This window comes from Lissotriton helveticus, chromosome 9, assembly GCF_964261635.1.
Source record: "Lissotriton helveticus chromosome 9, aLisHel1.1, whole genome shotgun sequence".
NCBI classification, from domain to species: Eukaryota; Metazoa; Chordata; class Amphibia; order Caudata; family Salamandridae; genus Lissotriton; species Lissotriton helveticus.
In genome coordinates, this window is record NC_136070.1 from 200513717 (window position 1) to 200523286 (window position 9570).

Genomic DNA, 9570 nt, shown 5'->3' on the forward strand with positions numbered 1-9570 from the left:
GCACAAGAGTAAGAGTCAGCCTGAGACACCAAGGAGTACCAGAATGAAAAAAAGTGTGTTGTTGAGCCTAACAGAAAGGAAAACCATGCAGCCTACCATTCGCCTTCTTCCTGCCGCCTGCCTCGCGCTGAGTGAGTCCCCCCCGGCCTCTCTCTGGTAACCTGATCCTCTCCTTCATTGCCCTGTTGTTTGGCCCGTGCCTTTGTGCCCCTTCCCACATTTCTTTGCTTTCTGTACCCCCCTCCACCATTCTACATTGTCCTCCCTTCACTGGTGCCTGCTTCCATTGCCTCTGCAGACCGCCGTATTTTTCACCCTCCGTGCCCCCCTCCCTCGTTTTTGATTTCTGTGCCCCCCATTTGCTTGTGCCCCCTCACTGTTGCCTGTGTTTTTCCTTCATATTGTACTTTATTTCACCGTTTACCGCCGTCTTGCCTTGTGCCCCCGTTTTGACTTCTGGGTCCCTTCTGTGTCACTTTCCCACCGCTGCGTCCCTGCGGCCCTGCCCCCCGCTGTCCCATGCGCCACCCTGCTCCAGCCTCCCAGCTGCTCCTCCCTCCCACTGCCCCTCTTATGGAGGCCGCACAGAGGCCGCACAGCCGCGCGCGCAGCGGCCGCGCCGCTGGCGCGCCACAGGCGCACCTAAGGCAAGCCCGTCTGCGCCTTTACCGCGCCCAGCACCAGAACCCATGGTCCCCGACGTAGTCAGGCTACCCGACTGAGGTACGACTCCCCCGCCCTCAATGCACTCAACACCGGACGACCACCCGCCTACTACCCAGCCACCCCGAAGGAAACCCAGGGACCCTTCACCTGTCAAGCCTGCAACTTCACCTGCCTTCGAACCTGCAGACCAGCCACCGGACCCAACATCAACAACAACCACCTCAAGTGCATCCTCATCAACACCTGCTCCGTCCACAAGCACGCCGTCGAGCTCTTTGACCTTCTCGACACAACAGCACCAGACATCGCCTTACTCACGGAAACCTGGATGAACGCCTCCTCGGCCCCTGACATCGCCATAGCCGTCCGGGACAGCTACAAAATCACCCGGTAGGACCGCGCCAACCAAACCAGAGGTGGAATCGCCATCATCTACAGGAACGCTATCAGAGTCACAACCAACACCCAAGACACACTCTCCGCCGCCGAACACCTACACTTCCAGATTCACACCGACCCCAAGACCACACTCAGAGGAACCTTCATCTACAGACCCCCGGGCCCGCGCACACAATTCAGCGAAACTATTGCCGACTTCAGCAGCCCGCACGCCCTAGCCTCACCAGAATACGTCCTCCTAGGGGACCTGAACTTCCACCTGGAGAAAAACAATGAAGACAACACCACCACCCTGCTAGACAACCTCGCCAACCTCGGACTCAAACAACTGGTGAACACCCCCACCCACCTCGCTGGCCACACGCTCGACCCCATATTCCCCGCCAGCAACCACGTCTCCTTCAGCCACTCCACCGGACTACATTGGACCGACCACAGATGCATCCACTTCACCTTCAAAAAGACTACATCCCACCACCGCACGCAACAAATCCCCCACAGACAGTGGAGCAAAATCACCACAGACCAGCTCCTCTCATCACTCAGCCAGAACCCGCCCGCCAACACCGTGGACACCAACGACGCAGCACACAACCTCGCACAATGGATCACCAACTGCGCCGACGACCTCGCTCCACTGAAGAACCCCCAGGCAAGACCGGCAACAGGAAAACCACATGGTTCACAGACGCCCTCAAAGACTCAAAGAAATCCTGCCGAACCCTCGAAAAAACCTGGCGCCATGAACAGACAACAGAAAACATGACAGCCCTCAAGAACGCCACCCGCGAACACCACCAACTGATCCACACCACCAAAAAGACATAATTCAAAGAGCGACTAGACAAAAACACCCACAACGGCAAGGACTCTTCAACATCATCAAAGAGCTCTCCAACCCCAGCGCCAGCAACAACGACATCAAACCATCACAAGACCTCTGCAACTCCATCGCCACGTTCTTCCACCGCAAGATCGCAGATATACATGTTAGCTTCGGACCCCAGACTCCGCCTCCGGTTACCGAACCAACGACTCCCACCACCATCCTCAGCACCTGGACCCTCATCAGCACTGAAGACACCACCCACCTCATGAACACCATCCACTCTGGCTCCCCCTCTGACCCATGTCCCCATCATATCTTCAACAAAGCCGACATCATCATCGCTCCCCACCTCCGGTACGTCATAAACAACTCCTTCACGTCAGCCACCTTCCCGGAGAGCTGGAAGTATGCAGAAATGAACACCCTGCTGAAAAAACCCACAGCATACCCCAAAGACCTCAAAAACTTCCGCACATCTCTCTTCTTCCCTTCCCAGCCAAAGTCATAGAGAAGACCGTCTATAAACAACTGACTACCTTCCTCGAGGCAAACAACTTGCTCGACCCATCCCAGTCCGTATTCCGAGCCAACCACAGCACCAAGACCGCCCTCATCGCAGCCACCGACGACATCAGAACCCTCATGGACAACGGAGAAACAACTGCGCTCCTCCTCCTTGACCTCTCAGCAGCCTTTGACACCGTATGCCATCGCACCCTAATAACCCGCCTCTTCAACACTGGGATCCAAGGAAAGGCCCTGGAATGGATCACCTTGTTCCTCTCCAACAGAACCCAGAGAGTCCGCCTCCCTCCCTTCCGATCAGCAGCCACCGAGATCATCTGCGGGGTACCCCAAGGCTCCTCACTCAGCCCAACCCTCTTCAATATCTACATGAGCCCCCTCGCCGCCATCGCACGCAAACCCAACATCAACATCATCTCCTACGCCGACGACACCCAGCTGATACTCTCACTCACCAAAGACCCAGCCACCGCCAAAAACAACCTCCAGGAAGGATTGGAAGACGTTGCATAATGGATGAAGCTCAGTCGCCTCAAGCTGAACTCAGACAAGACAGAGGTCCTCATCCTCCGACCATCCCCATCTACCTGGGACGACTCCTGGTGGCCCACAGAGCTGGGCTCCGCACCGACACCGATGAACCACGCATGCAACCTGGGATTCATCCTGGTCTCCTCCCTCACGATGGCCAAGCAAGTCAACGCCAAGATGCTCCTTCTGGAGCGATAGGTTGCGTTTAATAAATACTCACAAATAAAATAAAAATAAACGCTGTCTCATCCTCTTGCTTCAACACCCTGCGCATGCTCTGAAAAATCTTCCGGTGGTTCCCCACCGTAACTAGAAAAAACGTCACCCAGGCCCTCGTCAGCAGAAACGCACTTTACGCAGGCACCACAGCCAAACTTCAGAAACGACTTCAGCGCATACAGAACGCCTCCGCACGACTCATCCTCAACATCCCTCACCACAGCCACATATCGGCCCACCTGAGAAACCTGCACTGGCTCCCCATCAGCAAGAGGATAACTTTCAGGCTCCTCACCCACGCACACAAAACACTCCATGACATGGGCCCTGAATACCTCAACAACCGTCTCTCGTTCTACACTCCCACCCGTCAGCTCCGCTCCGCCAGCCTTGCCCTCGCCACCGTTTTACAGATTCGCAGAACCACCACCGGAGGAAGATCGTTCTCCTACCTGGCAGCCAAAACATGGAACTCCCTCCCCGCACGCCTACGACTGACCCAGGACCATCTCACTTTCAGGAAACACCTCAAGACCTGGTTATTCGAGCAGTAGCGAGCCCCCCCCCTTCAGCGCCTTGAGACCCCCACGGGTGAGTAGCGCGCTCTATAAATGTACTGATTGATAGATTGATTCTCACCATGTTACTAGGGCGGAGGGGCAGTACGAACGCAACCACCCAATAGCACATTTTTTACAATGCGAAGCTGGCTAAAATGTTAGCACTGGAACTTCTCTCTTTTTCTTTTGTTGAAGGGATGGGTTTTCTGGAATTTGTGACAGCCATCTGCCCAAAATGGCAGGTGCCCACCCGGCATTATTTTGCCAGAGTTGCTGTTCCAGCACTACATCACGACGTGCTGGAATTGCTTGGAAAAGCCTTGACGCAGAGTGCTGTTCGGAGTATCCACCTGACAACAGACATGTGGACCAGTTGCCAAGCCACTGATTACATGTGCATCACTGCACACTGGATCTCTTTTGTGGGGGTTAGAGAACATACATCTACTGGTGTTGTCGCTGCTGAGATTTTTCATGCCACTCACAAACATGCAACTGTAGCAATGTTTGCCATGGAGAAATTTCATGCTGCTGCAAACATTTTGGAGGAGTTTAACAGCAAGGTCTTTGAGTGGCTGCTCCCAAAAGGTCTTAACATTGTTTTTGTTTTGCCACGGACAATGAAAGTAATGTAGTTAGGGCCATGAAAGATGATGGCTATTTCAGGGTCCCATGTTTGGTACACTGCATTAACATTGTTGTTCAAGACTTTCTGAAAAATGAATCTAAAGTCAGCAACTTACTGGCCACCTGCAAAAGAATATGCACAGATTTCAGCTATTCTTTTAAAGCCTGGAAGCCAGTCAAAGCACTCATCCAGGAGGTGTTGACAGTTTGGAACTCAACCTATTACATGCTTGATCGTCTGTTTGAGCAGTACATATCACTCAATGCTTATGTCATGAAAAGATTAGATCCTACTGTGAGAGGCATGACCGTTGAGATGGGCCAATGGGACCTCGTTAAATGCCTGACAGAGATGCTACTTCCTTTTGAGGTCTTCACCCGTAAAGTCAGCAGGGAGGACTGTACTATGGGCCAAGCTACCCCATTGTTGCACATGCTAGCGCAACAGCTGAAAGAGGTGTCTGAAACATACACAGATGTGGATGACAAACAAGACACATATTATTTGGCGGACTCCTTAACCGTTTGCTTATCTGAAAATTCAAGGATTTAATATAACATTGTGTCACATCCACATTACATTACTGTCACAATTTTGGATCCACGGTACAAAGTAGTTCCGAACAGTAAGGCAGTAATTCCTTTTTCAGAAGTGGATGTTGCAAAGTATAAACTTCGATAGCTGAACAAGCCATTGACTTTAAAAATGAACAGCTGGTAATTAGAGGCCCCCCGCCCCAGGTCAGAACAAGTACTACAGGGCAGCCAGATATTCCAGAATCAAGTTCTACTTCAGAGCCTGATGGCAGTGCATTTGCCTCCCAGCAGTCACTGACACCATCACTACCAATAACATTAACAACAGCAAGAACAGGATCATCCACAGTACAACTGGCAACTGATTGGTTTCTACCGCAGGGGTATGGTAAGTCTAGTGCTGATGCAAAGGCAATAGAGGCCAAGCCCATCAGAGCACCCCTGAGCATTGAGCGGACGGTACAGGCCTATCTGGATAATCCAAAAGAAGGCCTCCATGGATCGAAACCATTGGTGTATTGCTATGGGAAAAGAAGCAAATGGACAGTGCTGGCGATAAAGTATCTGGCTTCCCCTGTCGCAAGTATCTCTTCTGAGCGTGTTTTCAGTGCTGCTGGTGCCATTGTAACTTTTAAAAGGACCAGTCTCTCAACCAAAAGCATGGAGAGGTTAACCATGATCAAAATAAATCAGCACTTTATACCACCGGAGTACAAAATACCTGAATTACAGCAGGAAGAGGAGACCGACTTCGATGACGGAAGTAGTGGGTTAAATTACCTACTTCTGTTTGAACCACCAGAGTTTGAGGACGAGCTCCTCTTCTCACAACTAGGCTTTCAAATTGTTACTGTCTTCCTTCCTTTATTTGTGTGTGTATCTGTCTTTCTGGTTCAAATCAAATAACAACATAGCGATCACCACCTTCTTCTCTTTGTATTTCCCTATTGGAGTTGCACCTCGGTGCATTTAACTGTCCACTCCTCAAAGTCCTGCTCCATCTTCCTGACTCACCCTAAATACATTTCCATCAAGCCAGACATTGGATGGCGAATAGTACAAGAAATGTTGCCTCCAACAGTCCCTCCAGAAGAAGTGAAACATGACTATATCTATCCTCCTTTTGTTTCTGAGTCAAAACTCATCACTGTCAGAACTAGGCTACCGCCTCTACAGGAATCACAAGCTCATCAATGTCAGAAGATAAGGTACTTGGCAGAGAAATACAAGACTCTTCAAAGAAACTGGCTGCCATGTTACATTTCTTCAAACTCAATTGACCAATGACCGCTACCCAGACCGTGACCCATCTCCCCGCGCTGACCATGTGAACAAACTTCAACTGCGACAAAGTGCCACAGATGAATAAGAACAACAAAACAGCGACTAACACTCAAAATGAATGTGGAGTAATAATGAGGGCATTGCCTCTGAAAAAAAACATACACTTGTCAGAACTAGGCATATGACAGCCAAAGAGAAGAGCAAGACAGGTAATGATGGCATGCGTTGGATGCAGAATGATTGCTGTTTTTTGTGTTGATGATGTTGTGCATGAAGGCAAACTGTACTAGTGACTCAAGTGACAGTCAATGTTTCCCTTCATGTTGTTTAATAACCAAATTGTACTCCTACTACTGTCTGCTGGCCAATATCCGTTGCATTTTTTAATAATGAATATGGACTTAGTCGGAGTCTTTCTCGGTACACTACACACTGAGTTAGAGTTGGACAACATGTACAATCAATCAATGAATTGTAGCATTTATAAAGCGCACTACTCACCAGTGAGGGTATCAAAGCGCTGAGGTGCTGCTATTGCTCGAAAAGCCAGGTCTTGAGGAGTCTTCTGAAGGACAACAGGTCTTTGGTCTGGCGTAGGTCGATGGGGAGGGTGTTCCAGGTCTTGGTGGCAAGGTGGGAGAACAATCTGCTGCCGGAGGTCGCTCTTCGGATGTGGGGGACTGTGGTGAGGGTGAGGTCAGCGGAGCGGAGCTGGCGGGTGTGGGTGTAGAAGCTGAGTCGTCCGTTGAGGTACACTGGTCTGGTGTTGTGGAGTGCCTTGTGTGTGTGGGTGAGGAGCTTGAAGGTGATCCTCTTGTTGATGGGGAGCCAGTGCAGGTGTCTCAGGTGGGGTGTGATGTGGCTGCGGTGAGGAATGTCGAGGATCAAGGGCGCAGAAGCGTTCTGGATGCGTTGAAGCCGTTTCAGGAGTTTGGCCATGGATCTTGCGTAGAGGACGTTTCCATAGTCCAACCTGCTGCTGACGAGGGCCTGGGTGACTGTTCTTCTTGTTTCGGTGGGGATCCACTTGCAGATCTTGCGGAGCATGTGGAGGGTGTTAAAGCAGGAGGAAGGGACAGCGTTGACCTGCTTAGTCATGGAGAGAGTGGAGTCAAGGATGACCCCTAGTTTGCGTGCGTGGTCGGTGTGTGTTGGAGCTGTTCCTAGTGCGGTCCACCAGGAGTAGTTCCAGGCTGAAGGGGTGGGTCTGAGGATGAGGACTTCCGTCTTGTCCGTGTTCAGTTTCAGTCGACTGTTCCTCATCCATTCGGCAACGGCCTTTACTCCTTCGTGGAGGTTGGTTTTGGCGGTGTGGGGGTCCTTGGTACGGGAGAGGATCAGCTTAAGAGATGATGTTGAGGTCGTGCAGTCGGACGACGTGGGTGAGCGGTGCCATGTAGCTGTTGAACAGCGTTGGGCTGGGGGATGAGCCCTGGAGTATGCCGCAGATGATCTCGTGGGTTTGGAGTGGAAGGGGGGGAGGCGGACGCTCTGTGTTCTGCCGGAGAGGAAGGAGTTGGTCCAGTCCAAGGCCTTCTCTTGGATACAGGCGTCATGGAGATGTGTACGTAGTGTGCGGTGTCAGACCATGTCGAAGGCAGCTGATATGGAGGAGGATGAGGGACGCTGTTTCTCCATTGTCATGCAGGGTCCTGATGTCATAGGTGGCGGCGATGAGGGCAGATTTGGTGCTGTGGTGTTTGCGGAACCTGGACTGGGACGGGTCCAGGATGATGTTCTCCTCGAGGTAGCGGGTCAGTTGTTTGTTGACAGTCTTCTTGAGGACCTTCACCGGGAACGGGAGCAGGTAGATGGGCCGGACGTTCTTGAGGTCCTTGGGGTCCACCTTGGGTTTCTTGAGTAAGGCGTTGATCTCGGCATGCTTCCAGCTCTCTGGGAAGGTAGCTGTCTCAAAGGAAATGTTGATGGCTTTCCAGAGATGGGGTGCGATGGTGTTGCTGGCTTTGTTGACGATTTAGGTGAGGGCATGAATCTGACGGAGATCTGGAGTGGATGATGTTCATGATCTTGATGGTGTCGTCATCATTAATGTTGGTCCAGGAGAGCAGGTGGTTGGTGTGGATGGTGGTCTTTGGTGCGGAGGTCTGGGTAGTTGTTGGGATGGTTGTGGTGGTGAAGCTGTTGTGGATGTCAGCGATCTTGCGATAGAAGAAGGTGGCCAGTGAGTTGCACAGGCCTGCGTAGGTGGAATGTTGTTGGTGTTGGAGCTTAGGTTGAAGAGTTCCTTCACAATGTTGAAGAGCTCTTTTCTGTTGTGTGCGTTGTTGTCTAGGCGGTCTTTGAAGGAGGCTCTTTTGGTGGCTCTGATGAGGTGATGGTGTCTGCGGGTGGCGTTCTTGTGGGCTGCGTAGCTGTCCGGTGTTCGTTCTCAGAGCCAGTTCTTCTCTCGCTACCGGCAGGTTTGCTTGGAGGTCTGAAGGTCTTCAGTGAACCAGCTGGCTTTCTTGCTGGTGGTACAACACCATGATGATGACCATACTATCTTCGCAGTCAGTCAGTTGGATCGGAGATGATTGATGGAACAACTCGGGGCATTTCAAGTGGCATAAAAGTTAAATAAGTCAACAACCACAGCAGAGCTACATGTCTGTGTAGTGGTGGAGTCGAGTAGTCACATGTCTAGTAGTGGAGGTATGACTGACAGCCGTGTGTTGATATAGTTACTTTCTTTAGAAAATGCTATGTTGCTGTTAATGTGTCCTCCTGTAACTGTGTCTGGTTAATGCTGTAAACAGACTTGTTGTTTAATACCAAAATTGTTCTTCTACTGTAGGGCAATCCATTGGATATTTGAATATGGAACGTGGACGCACTCTGTACACTACAGACTGAGTTGGACACCATGATCAAGATGACCACATACTATACTCCTGGCAGTCAGTCAGTACTTAGGATCGGAGATGAGTGATGGAATAACTGCATTTCATGAAATGGCATAAAAGGTAAACACAAGTCAAGAAGAACCACAGCAGACCTACATGTCCGTGTAGTGGTGGAGTCGAGTGCAGTGGTATGACTGACAGCGGTGCATTGATTTAGTCACTTAATTTTGAAAATGCTAGGTTGCTGTATATGTGCTTTGTCTGGCTCTGTCAAAATGTAAGCTCAATAGAGGTTTGGTCACTCACGACCTGGTGCTGTAGGCCTGCTCTGTCCTGTTGTTGTTGTAACTTAAAATGCTGTAAACAGAGTAGACATGATGTATCCATGCCGCCTCAGTCTTGAAAGTGTTCTCTTCTCTTGTTGCACTCCACCGTAATTGATGCATTGATGCATTGATTTTTCAATATCCCATTTGTTTTTCCATTTACACTTACAGGCCAGTTTTTACCCTGTGCTATACTTGGAAAAACAACGCACACTTACCTTACC